The sequence below is a fragment of the Hordeum vulgare genome, chromosome 1H (assembly GCF_904849725.1).
Source record: "Hordeum vulgare subsp. vulgare chromosome 1H, MorexV3_pseudomolecules_assembly, whole genome shotgun sequence".
Classification (NCBI taxonomy): Eukaryota; Viridiplantae; Streptophyta; class Magnoliopsida; order Poales; family Poaceae; genus Hordeum; species Hordeum vulgare.
The window spans coordinates 327731964-327753890 of NC_058518.1; positions in this window are offsets into that span (position 1 = coordinate 327731964).

The following is a 21927-nucleotide window of genomic DNA, read 5'->3' on the forward strand; positions in this document are numbered from 1 at the left end:
CACGCTTACCGCTTTATAATTGGCCACAATGTACAAGAGCATATGCTCTTTGTCAGTTGGAGCAACAAATACAAGCAGCTTAGCTAACTGTTGCTTCAGGGCTTCGAAAGCTTCGTTGGCTTCATCCGTCCAAACAAAGCGATCAGTTTTCTTGAGCAGCTGATAAAGAGGGATGGCTTTCTCCCCAAGGCGACTTATGAACCGACTTAGAGACACAATGCGACCCCCCATGCGCTGAACTTGATTGATATTGGCCGGCTTGCCTAGCGAAGTGATCGCTTCAATTTTTTCCGGGTTAGCTTCGATGCCTCGTTCTGATACCAGGAAACCCAATAACTTTCCTGCGGGAACACCGAAAACACACTTGGTAGGGTTAAGTATCATGTGGTATACGCGCAAATTGTCAAAAGTCTCCATGAGGTCTTCCAAAAGTGATTTCTTCTTCTGGGATCTGACCACGATATCGTCAATGTAGGCGTGAACATTGCGCCTGATCTGGCTGTGTAGGCAATTCTGGATGCAACGTTGATAAGTCACCCCCGCGCTCTTGAGCCCGAACGGCATGGTCACGTAACAAAAGGCTCCAAAGGGGGTTATGAATGACGTTTTCTCCTGATCCGCCACATCCATCTTGATCTGGTGGTATCCTGAGTAAGCATCCAGAAAACACAATTGCTCGCAACCTAGCATTGAGTCAATGATTTGATCAATGCGGGGGAGGGCGAAAGGGTCCTTTGGGCAGGCCCTGTTGATGTCGGTGTAGTCGATGCACATGCGGAAAGTGCCATTCTTCTTAAACAGCAAGACTGGGCTAGCGAACCATTCACGATGGAAAACCTCAATGATGAACCCAGCGGCCAAAATCCGGGAGACTTCCTCCCCAATTGCCTTATGCTGTTCTTCATTAAACCGGCGAAGATACTACCGAACCGACTTTATTTTAGTGTCAATATTAAGATGGTGGTCACCGAATTCTCTCGGTACACCTGGCATGTCTGAAAGTTTCCATGCGAAGATGTCCCGATTCTCACGATGAATTCGATGAGCGTGCTTTCCTATTTGGGTCCAGACCCATCCCAATGGTGAACTGCGTGGTTGAGTCACCAGGCGTGAAGTCTATCACCTTCGTGTCATCCATCGGTTTAAACTTGAGGGGCGGCTCTGAATCGATGTGGGTCTCTTGAGTGGTGTCATATATGCCGGGTCAACATTGACTTGGTGAAACTTGAGCTCCTCGCCCGCGCAAGCCGACTTGGCATAAGCCGCGTCTCCTTCCTCGCATTCTTGGGCTATCTTCCTGTCCCCGTTGATCGAAATAGTCCCCTTAGGGCCAGGCATTTTGAGCTTGAGGTAAACGTAACATGGGCGGGCCTTGAACCGAGCGTAAGCCGGTCTTTCGAACAACGCATGTTAAGGACTCTTGATCTTAACCACGTCAAACATGAGGGACCCTCTCCTGTAATTGGAGTCCATGCCAAAAGCTACATTGAGTTTGGTTCGCCCAACAGGGTATGCCGACTTACCCGGAACAATGTCGTGGAAGACCGTGAAAGATGATATGAAGTCTTTTTATGACAAATTCATCCGTCGAAAGGTATCGAAATATAAGCTGTTAATGTTGCTGCCGCCATCCATAAGGAGTTTGGACAGGGTGTAACCCCCGACCTGGGGAGCCACGACCAAAGACAAGTCACCGGGATTGTCAACCCGGGGGGGGGGGGGTGATCCTCCCTAGTCCAGATAATGGGTTGTTCAGACCAATTGAGGTACCTAGGGAGCGCTGGCTCAACCACGCTAAAAGCTTTGTGTTTCACCTTTCGGTCCCGTTTGCAAGTGCTAGTGGTGAACACGTGATACTTCTCGCTGTTCAACTACTTAGGATTATTTTGAAGGCCGCCATTGTCATCCTGCCGCTGGGGATCGCCTTGTGGGGGCGGTTGCTGAAACACGCCCTGCGTGTTGTACCGCTGATTGTTGTGAACCTGGTACTGCCCAGCATTAGACTATGACCCGCCCTGCGGACCCGGGTTGGGAAACCCACCGAACGGGCTTCGGTGTGATCCAGGCATGCCGAACTGTTCCTGATGTCCACCTTGGTTACCTCCTTGCCCTTTTTTGAGCGCCTCAGCTCGAAACTCCTGCATCACATAGCAATCCTCCCAAGAGTGGGTGGATGGACCTTCGGCAGCGGCGTGTTGTGGGCAAGGGCCTTTGAGCATCTCATGATAGTTGTGTGGTTTCTTCCCGCTGAAGCTCCTTTTCTTCTGGCGTTGGTTCCCATTACCAGTGTTAGTGTTAGCAACGAAGTCCGTGACGCCTTCCTGATGACTCCTTTTACTTTGTCCTGCGTGGTTGTGGTTGCTCCACCCTTGGAACTGGGAGTGGCCTTTTGATGACTCGCCTCTCCTGGCGGTGCTAATTTTGTCGTCATCTTCCCTGGGATCTTTAGTGTCGCCTAACTCGGTGTACCTGGTCAGGGTGTCCATCAACTCGCCCATGTCTTGCACCTTACGCTTGATTCGCCCAAGCTTCAGCACCAAAGGCTCATAATGACAATTTTCTCCAGAATTAGCACTGCCTGAGCCGCCGAGATGCCATCTGATGAATGGATGACTTCTGCAACCCGCCACGTCCAATGATGGGCCGACTCATCCGGGCGTTGGACGCAATGTTGTAGGTCAACGATGGTCATCGGGCGTTTACAGGTTCCTCGGAAATTTTTGACGAAGCGTTCCTTCAACTCGGCCCAGGTGTTGATGGAATTGGGCGACAGGTTTTTCAGCCACGTACGCGCCGTTCCCTCGAGCATCATGGTGAAATACTTAGCACAGACCGCCTCATTCACGTCGAGCATGTCCATTGCAAGCTCGTAACTTTCAATCCACGACCCTGGCTCGAGGTCTGGTCTGTAATTGGGTACCTTTCGTGGTCCTTTGAAATCTTCTGGCATACGCTCGTTGCGAAGGGCGGGCGTTAGACAGGGCACCCCGACGTGCCTACCACATGTCTCACTCATCATGGTAGGAGGCAGGGTGTAAGCCGGATAGCCCTGACCCATCGCAGTTGTTGTTTCCATCAAGCGGGTGGCTCGCGCCGCATCCACAAGATCTTGAGCCCGTGTATCGAGCATCTCGGGCGGATTGGTCTGCGGCAAGCGTCGTTGCTCGCTGGTCACCGCAGGCAGGTCATCCAGCGACTCATGGTGTGACTTGTGTGGAGCGTGGAGTGTAGCCGTTCGCGGCTATGTGAATACTGCGCATGTTGCACCACCACCGTTTTCAGCATCTCGATGGTGTTTCTTGGATCCACCTCAGCCGGGGAGTTTCTTTGAATTGGGAGAGATTCCAGGTGGCGGGTTGCCGCCAACACGTTATCCACGGGGTTTGAGAAGTGACCCCGTGGCGTTTGAAAACGGAGCACACGAGCCTCCATTGGCTGAGGCGGCTGCGGGTTAAGCGGTGGCCGAGCTGGATCGCCTCCTAGAGCGGCCTGCCAAGGCCGATTGGGTTCCATCCCGGGGGTATGCGAGATGTCGAAGAGGCGAGTCGGGTTTAGATTGGCTGGAAGGCAGCCGTGATGTCTCCCTTGGTGGATCGCATCGGAGGCACGCTGTTGTCGCTCAAGCCGCCAGCCTTCAGTATTCAAGCGCTCTGTCTCCACGGTGATGTGGGCCTGCTGTGTTGCCATCCTGGCGGCTTCCGCTTCCACTTCCCGCTGAATCTTGGCCATCTCCTCCCTTAGTTTTGCCAGTTCGGCGTTGATCGTTTCCTGGTTCTCTGCCGTCACAGTGATCGCCATGAGCTTCGCTGTCTCTGCTGCCAGGTCTGCTATGGCTTGAGTCGGAGCCTTCCCCGACCCGCCAGCTTCATTGTTACCCATTGGTTTTGGTTCAGGCGGTGCTGCCCCCCGCCATGTAGATGGCGACTTGTCAATGCGGCCCCGCAAAGTCCTCAGAGTTTGCCGCCTGCGGTAACCCTCTGAGCAGTCCCTCTTAGAGAGGGTAGATTGGATCTATGTCGCCCATGGATGACTTGTTGTCCGAGTTGACGGGGGTGATCTCCTGGATTACCTGCCCGTCCGATAGGTTGGTTCCCTGCGTAAAACCAACAAAAACGTGGCGTCCCCTGACCTGATGTTTGGTGGGGTGGGCGTACCGGGCCGGCTCGACGATGTCGGTGAAGGTGTCCGGCTCAGGTACGGGTGCCCCAATCTTGCCGATGAAATCTTGGATCTTTCCGAAGGGGACTCTGTATCCAGATTCGATTGAATCAGCCTCAGGTCCCCAGTGCGAGTTGTCGATGTAGTATTTTCCACGACGTCTCTTCGTCATGATGCCGACCGCGTAGCTTCCTGACCCTGGAAGGGCTCCCTTTGAGAACTCAACTCCACCGTGCGTAGGCCCCAAGGTGGGGGCAAACTATCGTGGTTTTGTCACGGTAGATGTCCTCATGAAAGGACTTAGTGAAGGAGCCATCGCACCTTGGTGGCGACTCAAAGGGGGTGAGCGGAAGCGAGACTCAGATTTACCCAGGCTCGGCCCCTCGTGTGGAGGTAAAAGCCTAAGTCTTGCTTTGTGTATATTAATGGTGGATTCGATTACAAGGAGGGCGTAAATCGCCTGACCTAGCTCTCGATGATTTCTAACTTGATCTCTCTACCCCAGAAACTCGCCTTTATATTGAGGTCGAGGCCCTAGGGTTTACAAAGTCCTGGCCACATTGCAAATTGTGGCCTTCCTTATCTCTAAGTCGTCGTGTTCCCCAAGGCAAGGAAACTCCTTGGCGACTTATCTTCTTCGTTAATCTTGAACCGCTATCCGGCTCATGGGCTCTGGCGGCCTTCTGACAAAGATCTCTCAACACGCCTCAGGCCTAAACCGAGGCTTACATTGGTCACGTATGTATGAGTCGCCGCTTTCCTGACCCGGCCCAATAGGGCGGGTCTGTAACGCCCCGGACACACCCGCCGGCGGTCGTTACTCCTGGCGGGATCTAGACTGGCCCCACACATTAATACTAGTCTTTTCTGTGCACTTTGTCCTCACTCGTGCGCACCCGGGATCAACTTCCTGGTCGGTCACCCATCCTAGAACTACTCCAAGCCGAGCACGCTTAACCTATGAGTTAGGTTTTAATGGACTCCCGAAAAAGAAGGAATTTCTTATTGATATGAGTAGTCTATCATCCCTAATAAGCGAGGCTAACACATACACCACCACTCAGAGGAACCGACATCCTCGTCGGGCCACAGGAGCGTTCCCTCTTGGTACAAACGTCTGTGCATCCAGTCCAGTACATGTACCATGCCGTGTGCCACGACGGGTCACAAACGTCATGAACAACATGACCACACACCTGTCCGCAAACATCCGTGTAACCGCAAGGGTCGGCTCTGATACCAAACTTGTAACTCCCCGGACACACCTGCCGGCCGTCGTTACTCCTGGCGGGATCTAGACTGGCCCCACATATCAACACTAGTCTTTTCTGCGCACTTTGTCCTCACTCATGCACACCCGGGATCAACTTCCCGGTCGGTCAGCCATCCTAGAACTACTCCAAGACGAGCACGCTTAACCTGTGAGTTCTGTTTGAATGGACTGCCGGAAATGAAGGAATTCCTTATTGATATGAGTAGTCTATCATCCCTAATAAGCCAGGCTATCACAGGGTCATAACGCAGGTAATATCCCCAACAATGACAGAATAAAAACTTCACAAGATGGATGACATAGCTATAAACATGGATAGAATAGCTCATGACGTGGAGGCACTCAAAATTAAAATTTTGCCACATAAAAATGACATAATAGGTGAATCTCTATAGTCTATCCAAGTCACTATAGATGAGCGTAGAAAAAGAATTGAAATGGTTAAAGCTAAAAAGAGTCCCTAGATAAAGCAGTACCACCCGGTTTCTATCGTAATCATGATGAAGATGTTAAAATGATTAGTGTTTCACCGGTAGAAACCTTGTTTAGTAACATAAAACTTGATGAAAAAAGAACTTGAAATGAGTCAACTCTAGCTAGAGGGCGGCCCAATTGTTGAGACGGTGATGATCCTAACGATAGAAATATCAAAAGTGAGTTTGAAGAGGTGAAGACTTTAGATAGTGATGTGCCCACTAATTTGGATTTAATATATTAAATTTTTCTAATTGTTATTTAATTGAATGTATCGCTCTATTGCAATCCATCTGAAATTCACGAAGTGCTTATGAACAACATAAATCTTTCACTAAACATATTATTGATTGTATCCTAAAAGCGAGCGAGGAGAATCTAGAGTTGGAAATCTCTATACCAAGGAAATTATAAGATGAATGGGAACCTAGTATTAAACTAAGGTTAAGGATTATTAATGTAATGCTTTGTGTGATCTAGGTGCTAGCATTTCTACTATACCAAAATCTTTATGTAATGTTCTAGGTCTCACCTATATGAATGAACGTTCCCTTAACTTGCATCTTGCATATTCTACTATTAAGAAGCCATTGGATATAATTAATGATTTCTACCACTTGAGCTTGCATTGGTTTTCCCTTGAAGAGGAAAGGGTGATGGAGCGAAGTAGATAAGTATTTCCCTCAGTTTGTTGAGAACCAAGGTATCAATCGAGTAGGAGGAACAAGCAAGACTCCAATAGTAGTACCTATACAAATAATCAAACACTTGCACCCAACGCAATAAAGGGGTTGTCAATCCCTTCAGAGTTATTTGCAAGGATGAGATCTGGTAGAGATAGATATAAAATATTAATAGATCTGAAAGTAAAACTAAAGTAAATAAATTGCAACAAAGTATTTTTGGTATTTTTGGTTTATAGATCTGAAATTATGATATGGAAAATAGACTCGAGGGACATAGGTTTCACTAGAGGCTTCTCTCATAAAGGAGAATAATACGATGGATGAAGAAATTACTGTCGAGCAATTGATAGAAAAGCAAATAATTATGAAGATATCCAATGCAATGATTATGCATATAGGCATCACGTCCATATCAAGTAGACCGAAACGATTCTGCATCTACAACTATTACTGCACACATCGACCGACTCGTTCCTGCATCTAGAGTATTAAGTTCATGAAGAACAGAGTAACACATTAAGTAAGATGACATGACGTAGAGGGATAAACTCAAGCAATATGACCAACTCGTGCTTACTATCACTGGGTGAGGACATCACAAGATTGAACCCAAAACTAAGAAGTTCTACCATTGCAAGAATTACCAATCTAGTTGGACAAACCAAACAAATAATTCGAAGAGACTTGCAAATATATGAAATCATGCATATAAGAATGTAGAAGAGAATCAAATAATATTCATGGATAATATGAACATAAACTCACAATTCATCGAATCTCGACAAACACACTGCAAAAGAGTATTACATCAGATAAATCTCCATGAAGATCATGAAGAATATGGTATTGAAGATCAAAGAGAGAGAAGAAGCCATCTAGCAACTAGCTATGGACCCGTAGGTCTGTGGTGAACTACTCACACATCGTTGGAGGGGCAACGAAGTTGATGTAGATGCCCTCCGTGATCAATTCCCTCTCCGGCAGATTACCAGAAAGGGATCCCAGATTGGATCTCTCAGGAATAGAGGCTCCCGACGACATAAAAGTATTTCCGTGCCTCTTTTTTGCGTTTCAAGAATATTTGGTATTTTATAGGCCAAGAATTAGGGTTAGGAGACCTGCAAGGGGCACACAAGCCAGGGGCGCGACCACCCCGAGGGCTCTTCCAGCAGGCTTGTGGCCTCCCGGCAACTGCCTTGCCGCTACTCCAAGTCTGTTGCCTGTCTTCTGGTCCAAGAAATATCTTTCCGTAGATTTTAGTCCGTTTGGACTCCGTTTAATATTCCTTATGTGCAATACTCAAAAACATGGAAAATCAGAAAATAGCACTAGGCTGTAGGTTAATAGGTTAGTCCCAAAAATAATATAAAATATCATATTAATGCATATAAAACATCCAAAACATATAATATAATAGCATGGAACAATAAAAAATTACAAATACGTTGGAGACGTATTAATGATGTTTTCATAATTTCAAATAGAAATTATGTGCCTCGGATTTCATTATGCTTGATATTTAATGTAACTTGTCTTGTCTTATAATACTTGGTAGGCCTTTCCTACGATCCATAGGTGCAATTATTAATATGAAGGAAGGAAACATAAGGTTCAAATTTCCAACAAATAAAGGAATGGAACACTTCCCAAGGAAGAGAATTAAACAACCTTATGAATTTGTTACGAGAGCTGATACGTCTCCAATGTATCTATAATTATTGATTGTTCCATACTATAATATTATTATTATAGGATGCTTTTTGGGTCTTTATTTACCAATTAATATTAATTTTAAGCACTAGCCTATTAACCCAGTATCTAGTGCCAACTGTTGTTTTCTGCATGTTTTTGGCTGTCGAAGTTTACACTAACAAACGAAGTCCAATTGTCCCAAAAAAAATTTGATGTTTTTTAGACCAAAAGAAGATCTCGAAGATTCGGAAGGAGACTGTAGGCCACACAAGGGGGCCACCACACATCAGGGCGCGCCCAGGGGGGTGGTCACACCCTGTTGTGTGGTGGGTCCCCTTGTCGCCTCCTAGCATCCTTCTTCATCCTCTAAATTCACAAATATCGCAAAACCCTAGGGACAAACCCAAAACACTTTTTGTGTCGCGACAAGGTATTTTCCACCGTGAGGCCATATTGAGCCTATTCTGGCACCGTGTAGGAGGGGATCGATCACGGAGGAGCTCTACATCAATCTTGTTGTTCCCATGGTGATGTGTGAGTAGTTTACCACAAACCTATGGGTTTGTAATTAGTACCTAGATGGCTATATCTCTCTCTCTCTATCTAGAACTTCAATACAATGACCATCGCATCTTTTCTTTGATCAATCATATGTAATCCTATGGTGAGGTACCTTTGTTGGGATCTGATGAATTGTGGGTTTATGTTCAGATTGTTCATGATAAAGATTTGAGTCTTCTCTAAATTTTAATTACGATTTTTATTTGCATGATTACAATAGCTTCGTAAATCTCTTCGATATGTTGAAATAGTTTGGCCAACAGGATTGATATTTCTTCAGTGGGCGGGGTGCGTTGTAGTGGGTTCAATCTCACGAGTTTCTATATCCCACTGATAGAAAGGGACAAGATACGTCTTTGTATTATTGCTACTAAGGATAAAACGATGGGTTAATTCATATTGATTGAGTTTTGTTTGTATACATCATGTCATTGTTCTCCAAGCATTACTCTGTTTTACTTAATACTCTAGATGCATGCTTGATAGTCGATGGTGTTCCGGAACATTGCATGGGAAACAAAAAAAATCCCGCGATCACCCAAGATCTATCTATGGAGATTCATAGCTACAAGAGAGGAGTGTATCTACATACCCTTGTAGATCGCTAAGTGGATGCGTATACAACACGGTTGATGTGGTCGTACATCTTCATGATCCAATCGCAATCCGTCCCGATCTAGCACCGAACGGACGACACCTCCAAGGCACCTTCGGGGTGCCTTTCCTTTTTGGGACTCTTGCCCCCAATCCCATGCGCCTCTAGAGGCTGGTGCCCGTGGCCTAGGTTTTCTAGCGCACCACCCCTACAGCTGATGTGGGCGCACAGGATAGGGGGACCCCCCCAATGGACCCTCAGAACCCTTTCGGCACCCGGTACATTATCGGTAATTCACAAAGCTTTTTAGGCCACCCAAATAGGACTCCCCATATATAAATCTTTACCTATGGACCATTCGGAACTCCTCGTGGCGTCCGGGATATCATTCGGGACTCCGAACAACATCCGATCACCAATGTGAATATCCCAATACTACTCTAGTGTCACTGAATGTTAAGCGTGTGGACCCTACAGGTTTGAGAATCATGTGGGCATGACCGATATTCCTCTTCGGTCAATAACCAATAGAGGGACCTAGATTCCCATATTGGTTCCCACATATTCCACGAATATCATTATCTGTCGAACCATGATGTTCAGGATTCAGTAAATCCCGTATGCAATTCCCTTTGTCCAGCGGTATTTTACTTGCCCAAGATTCGATCATCGGTATCTCCATACCTAGTTCAATCTCGTTACCGACAAGTCACTTTACTCATTATATAATACATGATCTTGTGACTAACTCCTTAGTCACATTGCTTGCAAGCCTCTTGTGATGTTGTATTGTCGAGAGGGCCCGGAGATACCTCTCCGTCATACGAAGTGACAAATCCGAGTCTTGATACATGCCAACCCAACCGACACCCTCAGAGATACTTGTAGAGAACCTTTATGATCACCTAGTTACAAATTGACGTTTGATGGACACAAGGCATTCCTCCGGTGTCAGGGAGTTCCATGATCTCATGGTCTTAGTAACATATACGTGACATGAATGAAGAAGTAGCTATAAACTAAGTGATACTATCAAATGATATGCTTAAGTTGGATCTTGTCCATCACATCATTCTCCTAATGATGTGACCCCCTTATCAAAAGACAACTCATGTCTATGGTTAGGAAACCTTAACCATCTTTGATCAGTGAGCTGGTCTAGTATAGTCTCACTAGGGACACTGTGTTCTTTATATATCCACACAAGTATTTAAGTTTCCATTCTATACAGTTCTAGCATGGATAATAAACGTTTATCATGAACAAGGAAATATGATAATAACCAATTTATTATTGCCTCGAGGGCATATTTCCGACAGTATCCCACTTGCTCTAGAGCCAGTAATCTAGTTCACATCGCCATGTGATTAACACCCAATGAGTTTTGGGGTTTGATCATGCTTTGCTTGTGAGAGAGGTTTTAGTCAACAGATCTACAACATTGAGATCCGTGTGTACCTTGCAAATCTATATGCCCTACTGTACATGTTTCTCGCACGATCAACTTAGAACTATTCAAGATGACTGCTCCACTATACGTATCCATATTGCTACTCAGAGTCATACGGATCGGTGTCAAAGCTTGCATCGACGTAAGCCTTTACGACGAACTATTTATCACCTCCATAATCAAGAAACATTTCTTTAGTACTTTTTAGGCACCCAAGGATAATTTTGACCGCTATCGAGTGATCCACTCCGGGGTAATCTCTCGCTCCCCCTTGCCACACTCATGGGAAGCACACATTAGGTACGGTACACAACATGTCATATGTATAAAGACTATGGTTGAGGCACAAGGGATGACCTTCGTCCTTTGTCTTTCTGCTGCCGTGATCTAGCTTTGAGTCTTACTCAACTTCACACCTTATTATACATGTAAGAAATCATTCTTTGACTCATCCATTTTGAACTCCTTCAAAATCTTGTCAAGGTATGTGCTTTGTGAAAGTCTTATCACGCATCTTGATCTATCTCTATAGATCTTGATGCCCAATATGTAAGCAGGTTTTCTGAGGTATTTATTGAAAAACTCCTTTCAAACAACCCTTTATGTTCTCCAAAAATTCTACATCATTTCTGATCAACAATATGTCATCCACATATACTTATCAGAAATTCTATAGTGCTCCCACTCACTTTTTTCTAAATACAAGTTTATGTTAGAAATATGCCATAGAGGCAATAATAAATTAGTTATTATCATATTTCCTTGTTCATGATCATCGTCTATTATCCATGCTATAATTGTACGGATTGGAAATTTAGATACATGTGTGGATACATAAACAACACAGAGTCCCTAGTAAAGCCTCTACTAGACTAGCTCGTTTATCAAAGATGGTTAAGGTTTCCTAACCGTAGAATTGAGTCGTCATTTGATAACGGGATCATATCATTAGGAGAATGATGTGATGGACAAGAACCAACCGTAAGCATAACATTTGATCATATGACTAAGTTTATTGCTATTGCTTTCTACATATCAAGTATGTGTTCCTAAGGCCATGAGATCATGCAACTCCCGCACACCGTAGGAATACCTTGTGTGTATCAAATGTCACAATGTAACTCGGTGATCATAGGGATGCTCTATAGGTATCTCTGAGGGTGTCTGTTGGATTGGCATGTATCGAGACTAGGATTTGTCACTTAGTATGACGGAGAGGTATCTCTAGGCCCACTCGGTAATACAACATCACAAGAAGCTTGCAAGAATGTGACTAAGGAGTTAGTCACGAGATCTTGTATTACGGAACGAGTAAAGAGACTTGCGAGTAACGAGATTGAACTAAGTATGGAGATACCAACAATTGGATCTCGGGCAAGTAAGATACCGTTGGACAAAGGGAACTGCATATGGGATTAACTGAATCCTTGATATCGTGGTTTGACCAATAATGATCTTTGTGGAATATGTGGGAACCAATATGCACATCCAGGTCCCGCTATTGGTTATTCACGGGAAAGGTGTCTTGGTAATGTCCAAATGATTCTCGAACGCGTAGAGTGCGCACACTTAACGCTCAACTGAGGCTAGAGTAGTATTGGGATATGTACGTTGGTGACCGAATGTTGTTCAGAGTCCAGAATGAGATGTCGGACATCACGAGGAGTTTCAGAATGGTCTGGAGGTTAAGATTTATATATGAGAAGTCCTATTTTGCCTACTAGAAAAGTTTTCGAGCATTACCGGTAGTGTACCGGGGTGCCGAAAGGGTTCCGCGGGTCCATCGGGGGGGGGGGGTCCAACTGCTCCGTGGGCCCACATGGGCTATTGGGGTGGCGGCCTAGCCAGCCTAGACCAGGGGCACCCGCCCCTAGAGGCAAAATTATCTTGGGGGAAGAGTCCCAAAGGGACAAGGCACGTCGGAGGTGCCTTGGAGGAGGGGGAAGGGAGGACTCCACCCTATCCGCCGTCCCTCGTTGGAGGAGGTGCCAAGGGTTATGACCTAACCATGTCCCTTGCCTCCTATATATCATATAGGAGAGGGGGAGGGATGTAAACAACAATTCCCACGCCCTGCGGCCCCCTCTCTCCCGTTCTTCCTCGTTCATAGTTCCGGAGGCGCTTGGCAAAGCCCTGCTGGGATTGCTCCACCACCATATCCACCATGTCGTCGTGCTGGTGGAGATCCCATATACTTCTACTTCTTCTCTTGTTGGATCAAGAAGTAGGAGACATCATCGAGCCACACGTGTGCTAAACATGGAGGTGTCGTCCGTTCGGCACTTGATCAGGATGTTCCTGGTTACATCGCGGGACGGATCGTGATTGGATCACGAAGCTGTTCAACTACATCAATCACGTTTCTCAACACTTCTGCTTATAGATCTACAAGGGTATGTAGATGCACTCCCCTCTCGTAAATGCTGACATCGATAGATTGATCTTGGGTGCGCGTAGGAAAATATGTGTTTCCCATGCAATGTTCCCGAACAGTTTCTTCATAAACTTTGTATAAACCCAAAAGCTTTGATCACCTGATCAAAATGCATATTAAAACTCCGATATGCTTGCAATAGTCCATACAAGGATTGCTAGAGCTCGCATGCCTTTTAGCATCCTTAGGTTCGACAAAATCTTCTGGTTGTATCACATACAACATTTCCTTAAGGAAACCATTACGGAAACACTAATTTTACATCCATCTACCACATTTCACAATCCAAAAATACAAGAATTGCTAACATATTCCCAAAAAACTTCAGCATCACTTCAGGTGAGAAAATCTCATCGTAGTCAACTCCTTGAACTTGTCGTAAACCCCTTTACAACAAGTCGAGCTATACAGATAGTGACATTACTACGAGCTTCCGTCTTCTTAAAGATCCATTTATCCTCAATGGCCTGTCGATCAACCGGCAAGTCTAGAAAAGTCCATACTTGGTTATCATGCATGGATCCTATCTCGGATTACATGTCCTCTAGCCATTGGTAGGAATTCGGGCCCATCATTGCTTCCTCATAGTTCGTAGGGTCCTCATTTTCTAACAACATGACTTCCATGATAGGATCACCGTACCACTCGGGGTAGTACGTGTCCTTGTCGACCTACATGGTTCGGTAGTAACTTGATCCAAAGTTTCATGATCATCATAATTAGCTTCTTCTTCAATTTGTGTATGCATTACAGGAACACCTTTCTGCGCTACTCTACATTCCAATTCAATTGAAGGTTTGATAACCTTATCAAGTGTACCTTCCTCCCACTCCCTTCTTTCAAAAGAACGTCCTTCTATGGAAAGGATCCATTCTTGGCAACAAAGACTTGCCTTCGTATATGTGATAGAAGGTATACCCAATTGTTGCTTTAAGGTACCATATGAAGATGCATTTTCCGCGTTGGGTTTGAGCTTATCAAACATAAGTGTCGTATCCCCAAACTCTGAGAAATGAGAACTTAGGTTTCTTACCAAAGCACAATTCATATAGTGTTATATCAACGAATTTAGATGGTGCCCTATTTAAAGTGAATATAGTTGTCTCTTAATGCATAATCCCAAATCAATAGTGGAAAATTGATTGGAGACATCATAGTACGCACCATATACAATGGAGGACGGCTACGACGTACACACACACCATTACACTCTAGTGTTCTAGGTGGCGTGAGTTGTGAAACAATTTCCACATTATCTGAAATGTATACCAAACTCGTACCTCAGATATTCACCTCCACGATCATACTATAGACATTTTATCTTCTTGTCATGATGATCTTCAACTTCACTCTGAAATCGCTTGAACTTTTCAAAATTTCAGACTTGTGTTTCATCAAGTAAATATACATGTATCTACTCAAATCATCTGTGAAGGTAAGGAATAACAATATCCATTGCGTGCTTCAACACTCATTCGAGTGCATACATCAATATGTATTATTTCTAATAAGTCACTTGCGTGCTCCATCATAACGGAAAAGGGGGTTTTAGTCATCTTGCCCATGAGGCAAGGTTCGCACGTATCAAGCAATTCAAAATTGATTGATTCCAAAATTCCATCACCATGGAGTTTCTTCATGCGTTTTACACCAATATGACCTAAGCGGCAGTGCTACAAGCGGTACTATCATAACTAACATTGCATCTTTTGCCATCAACACTATCAACATGTGTATCACTACAATCGAGATTCAATAAACCATTCATATTGGGTGCATGATCATAAAAGACGTTCGACTACATCAACTTCGTTTCTCAATGCTTCCTCTTAGCGATCTACAAGGTTATGTAGATGCACTCCCATGTCATAGATGTTGATCTCTATAGATAGACCTTGGGTGAGCGTAGAAACTTTTTGTTTCCCATGCAACGTTCCCCAAGTGTCGTATCAAAGCTAGTTCTATGCATAGACACATGCATGAGTAGAACACAAAGTGTTTGTGGGTGTTGATGTTCAGATTGCTTACTTCCTTAGTTTTATTTTGATTCGGTGGTATTATGGGATGAAGCGGCTCGGACAAACCTTATTCGAGAGTGGTTCCATCGACTGACATGCAATTTGTTGCATAAAGATAGTTGGCGGGTGTCTGTCTCTCCTACTTTAGCGGAATCAGATTAGAAAGAGGAGGTCCTTGTAGAAGGTTAAATAGCAACTTGAATATAACTGTTGTGGCTTTGCGTAGGTAAGAGCGGTTCTTTCTAGTCACCCATAGCAACCATGTACATGCAACAACAAAGTAGAGGACATCTAATTTTTTTTGCAGGGTATGTTGTGATATGATATGGCCAAAGACATGATGAGATATATGTGATGTATGAGATGATTATGTTTCATATAGATTATCAAGACTTGCACGTCGACGAGTTCTGCCTCTTGAGCTTGCGTTGGTTTTTCCCTTGAAGAGGAAAGGGTGATGCAGCACAGTAGCAGTAAGTATTTCCCTCAGTTTTGAGAACCAAGGTATCAATCCAGTAGGAGAATCAACGCTCCTAGCAAAGTCATCAATTTTGAGTAGTTTTTCCTTTATGGACGCATTTAAAATCTTTTGCGAGGTGATAAACTCTTTGATATTACTCTCTAGATCAGACGGTAATTTATGGTAATTTTCATGAGTATTGTTGTAGGAGCTGCCAAAGTTATTAGAGGGATTACTAGGAAAAGGCCTAGGAATATAGTTTCCTCTAAAAGCATTGTTGTTGCCAAAATTATTCCTACCAACAAAATTAACGTCCAAGCTCACATTGCTACTATCAATGAAGTAAGACAAGGGCATATCATTAGGATCTAAAGGAGAACTTTTACTAGCAAACAATTGCATTAACTCATCCATCTTAGCACTCAATGAGTTAATTTCTTCTATAGCATGTACCTTCTTACTAGTAGGTGACCTTTCAGTGTGCCACTGAGAGTAGTTTGTCATGATATTGTCTAGGAGTTTTGTGGCTTCTCCTAATGTGATTTCGATGAACGTTCCACCTGAGGCGGAGTCCAAGATATTTCTAGAAGCAAAATTCAAACCAACGTAGAAGATTTGTATAATCATCCAATGACTCAAGCCATGAGCAGGACAATTTCTAATCATCAATTTCATTCTCCCACGAGATTGTGCAACATGTTCATGATCAAGTTCCTTAAAATTCATAATATCATTACGGAGAGAGATAATCTTAGCCGGCGGAAAATACTTGGATATATAAGCATCTTTGCAGTTGTTCCAAGAATCAATACTATTTTTGGGCAACGATGAAAACCAAGTTTTTGCTCGATCTCGCAACGAGAACGGAAAAATCTTCAATTTAATCACATCATTATCCACATCTTTCTTGTTTTGCATATCGCAAAGCTCAATGAAGGTATTAAGATGGGATGCGGCATCTTCACTAGGAAGGCTGGAGAATTGCTCTTTCATAACAAGATTCAACAAAGCAGCATTGATTTCGTATGATTCCGCACTAGTGGCGGGAGCAATCGGAGTACTAATAAAATCATTATTATTAGTATTCGAGAAGTCACAAAGTTTGGTGTTTTCAGTCATGGTGACTTCAGCAAGCAAACAAGCACACAAGCGAACAGAAAGCAAGCGAGAGAAAAGGGCGAACGAAAAAGGCAAATGTTTTTGTAAATTTTTGTTTTTCAGAAGTGGGGGAGAGGAAAACGAGAGGCAAAAAAGTAAATGCAAGAGACGAGTTTGCGACACTTACTTGGATGAGCTTCACCTAGAATAATCCCCGGTGCCCGAGATTGACACGTTGACAGGAGACTATTCTTGACTTGATCCTCCCCGGCAACGGCGCCAGAAATTGGCACATTGACGGGAGACTATCCTTGACTTGATCCTTCCCGGCAACGGCGCCAGAAATTGGCACGTTGACGGGAGACTATTCTTGACTTGGTCCTCCTCGGCAACGGCGCCAGAAATCCTTCTCCGGCAACAGCGCAAGAAATCCTTCTGCTGCCTCTTGAGCTTGCGTTGGTTTTTCCCTTGAAGAGGAAAGGGTGATGCAGCACAGTAGCAGTAAGTATTTCCCTTAGTTTCGAGAACCAAGGTATCAATCCAGTAGGAGAATCAAGCCAAGTGTCCAGAGTACCTGCGCAAACACAAACAAGCTTGCACCCAACGCTATAAAGGGGTTGTCAATCCCTTCAAGATTGATTGCAAAGTAAGATCTGAAGGCGGAAAGTGCAACGAAGTAAAAGTGTAAGGCTGAAAATATGATGTGAAGTAGACCCGGGGCCCATAGTGTTCACTAGAGGCTTATCTCAAAATAGCAAATAATATGGTGGGTAAACAAATTACTGTTGAGCAATTGATAGAACCGCGCAAAGTCATGACAATATCTAAGGCAATGATCATACATATAGGCATCATGTCCGAGACAAGTAGACCGATACTTTCTGCATCCACTACTATTACTCCACACATCGACCTCTATCCAGCATGCATCTAGTGAATTGAGTTCATGACGAATAGAGTAACGCCTTAAGCAAGATGACATGATGTAGAGGGATAAACTCAAACCAATGATGTAAACCCCATCCTTTTACCCTTGATGGCAACAACATGATGCGTGCCTCGCTACCCCTTCTGTCACCGTATGGTATGAACCCAAAACCAAGCACTTCTCCCATTGCAAGAATCATAGATCAAGTTGGCCAAACAAAACCCACAACTCAAAGATAAATTACAAGGATATGAAATCATGCATATAAGAGATCAGAAGAAACTCAAATAAGATTCATAGATAATCTGATCATAAATCCACAATTCATCGGATCTCGACAAACACACCGCAAAAGAAGATTACATCGGATAGATCTCCATGAAGATCATGGAGATCTTTGTATTGAAGATCCAAGAGAAAGAAGAAGCCATTTAGCTACTAGCTATGGACCCGAAGGTCTATGGTGAACTACTCACGCATCATCGAATAGGTCATGGTGTTGATGAAGAAGTCGTCCGTATCTGAATCCCCCCTCTGGCAGGGCACCAGAACGTGCCCCAGATGTGATCTTGCGGAGATAGAAGCTTGCGGTGGCGGAAATGTATTTTCGTGGATCTCTCCTGTAGTTTTGGATTTTTCGGGAATTTATAGGCGGAAGAGGTAGGGCAGACGAGCCACAAGGGGCCCACAAGCCTGCTAGGCGCGCCCCCCTGGCCGCGCCTAGGGGGCTTGTGGCCTCCCCTCGTGGCCTCTGCCTTGGTTCTCACGTCCCCCGCGTATCTTCTGTTTCGGAAAAAATGTTTTCGGAAGTTTTATTCCGTTTGGACACCGTTTAAAATTCTCCTCTGAAAGGGGTCAGAAACACGGAAAAAACAGGAACTGGCACTTGGCACTAAGTTAATAAGTTAGTCCCAAAAAAGATATAAAAGGCATACAAAACATCCAAAGTTTGACAAGATAATAGCATGGAACCATAAAAAAATATAGATACGTTGGAGACGTATCAATGAGTACGATTACCTGCAGGGACCATAAGGTTGTCTTTAATTAATTTGTGCCTTTTTCTTTACTTTAACGCTATGAGTTAGCAATAGTTGTAGAAGCATAGTTGGTGCAACGGTCTAATAGCAACACAATGATGGAGATCATGATGATGGAGATCACGGTGTCATACCGGCGACGATGGAGATCATGTCGGTGCTTTGTAGATGGAGATCAAAAGCACAAGATGATGATGGCCATATCATGTCAGTTATATGATTTTCATGTGATGTTAATCCTTTTATGCATCTTATTTTGCTTAGGACGACAATAGCATTATAAGAAGATAAATCACTAAAATTTAAAGATGAAATTGTGTTCTCCCCAAGTGTGCACTGTTGCGTAGGTTCATCGTTTTGAGGCACCACGTGATGATCGGGTTCGATAGACTCTACGTTCGCATACAACTGGTGTAAGTCAGTTTTGCACATGCACAACTGACTCCTTGCTGATTGCGTTGGATTCCCTCCAATCTTAAAGAGTGATGTAGTAAAGTGACAACAAGTATTTCCCTCAGTTATTAAACCAAGGTATCAATCGAGTATGAAGATCCACCAGACTATGTAAGTGCTACCTACACACAAATAACAAATTTTCGCAACCCAATGCGTGTAGAGGTTGTTAATCCATTGTGGGTAGAATGAAATGGTAAAAGGATAGATTGATAGATGCAAATAAAGTACTGCTAAATAAAAAGCAGCAATGCACTTTTGGTTTTTTGATAATGTAGATATGAAAATAAAAGAGAAAACAAAATGGAAACGCGAATAGGAAAATAGATCTTGCAAATAGATGATGTAGAATAGACCCGAGGGTCGTAGGTTTCACTAGTGGCTTCTCTCGAGAAAATACCAAACATAGATAAATTACTATTTGCAATTGATAGAAGAGCGAATAATTATGACGATATCCAAGACAATGATCATGTATATAGGCATCATGTCCAAGACAAGTATACCTACTCCTGCGTGCAACTACTACTATTACTCCACACATCGACCCCTATCCAGCATGCATCCCGTGTATTAAGTGCATGGAGAAACAAAGTAATGCTTTAAGAACAATGACATGATGTAGCCAAGATCTATTCATGTAGGAATAGACGCCATCGTTTTATCCGTAATAGCAACAATACATGCATTTCATGTCTCTTTATATCACTCAGATTGAGCACTTCAAGATCGAACCCATCACAAAGCACCTGTTCCCATTGCAAGATAAAAAGATCAAGTTGGCCAAACAAAACCCAAATATCAAAGAAGAAATACGAGGCTATAATAATCAAGAATGGATATAATTTCATAGATTTGATCATAAACTCATTGTTCATCGGATGCCAACAAACACACCACAAAAGATAGAGTTACCTCAAATAGATCTCTAAGAGGCCATTGCATTGAGAAGCAAAACGAGAGAGGAAACCATCTAGCTACTGCCTACGGACCCGTAGGTCTAATATGGACTACTCACGCATCATCGAAGGAGCACCAATGAGGATGATGAACCCATCTATGACCGTGTTCCCTTCTGGAATGGGCTCTAGATTGGATTTTGTGGCTTATGGAACTTGTGGCGGCTGAAATGATTTGTCATTTTCTCTTCTATGGTTTATGGAATGTTGGGGGTATTTATAGAGCTCAGATGTAGTGGATGTGTTGCACGAGACCCCACTACCCACGAGGGCGCACCACGGGCCCAAGGCGCGCCCTGTTGCCTAGTGGGCCGCGTGGACCTCTCATGGTTGGCATCCTTGGTCCGCAATTCCTTCTGGTCCAAGAAAAATGTCCAAAAAGTTTTGTGGCATTTGGACTTCATCTCATATTGATTTTCTCCGAAGAAAAAAAACAAACAAAAAACAACAACTGGCACTAGGCACTATGTCAGTAGGTTAGTACAAAAATGTTATAAAATTGCTATAAAATGACTATAAAACATCCAATAATGATAATATAACTGTATGGAATAATAAAAAAAGTATACAAACGATGGATACATATCAGCATCTCCAAGCATAATTCCTGCTCGGCGTCGAGTAGGTAAATGATAAAAACATAATTTTTGATGTGGAATGCTTCGTAACATGTTCATCAAATTCTTTTCTTTTTAGCATGGACATATGGACTTGTAAATGATTAAAATCAATAGTCTATAATTTGACATAAAATCTGCAATAATCAAGAATATCAACAAGCAATCAAGTCTTTCAAAATATCAATGCTAAAGAACGCTATCCCTACACCATCATGCTTTCATTGATCCATTCACGCAACACCCCAAATATTTGCTACATCCAATGCTCAAGTATGATAACAATGTTCATCAGTTGGTGCTTTATAAGAGAAGATGGAGACACAAATTCAAGATAAAAATTGCATAAAGTAAATAGATAGCCCCTTTTGTGAGGGAAGCACAGATTTGTAGAGCTGCCAGAGATCAAAGCAAAAAAACTTAGAGATATTTTTTTGGTGGTATGCTTTTCCTGTCAACGAAAACGACTAAGAGTTCCCAATATTTTCGATGCCAAAAAAATCATAGGCGGTTCCCAAACTGAAAATAAAGTTTATTCCTTTTTCCACCATTCTTTCACGCTCCACCGCTAGCCGCATCCACGGGTGCCGGCCATACCAACATTCCCAAGGAATTTATTATTTCAAGACAGAAAATTAATTTTCTTTTCATTTCGGGACTAGGCATCCCTATTGCCGCCATGTTCTCGTGCAATGACAAGTGAATAAACACTCATCTTGAGAATAACCTATTTAACAAGGAAGATATCGGACACCCCTCATCGCTTCATGAGCGGTACGGGCACATAAAACAGAAATTTATTTTGAACATTAGAGTTGGCACTTGAAAATTTACTTAAAACGACATTGAAATACCGCAGATAGGTAGGTATGGTGGAATCATTTGGCACAACTTTGGGTGTTGGATTTCGATGCACAGGCAATATTCACGCTTAGTACAAGTGAAGGCTAGAAAATGGATTGAGAAGCACCCAAGCAAGGAACAAAAACCAACATATTTTCAACTCTCAAAATATTATAAGTCTAGCAAGA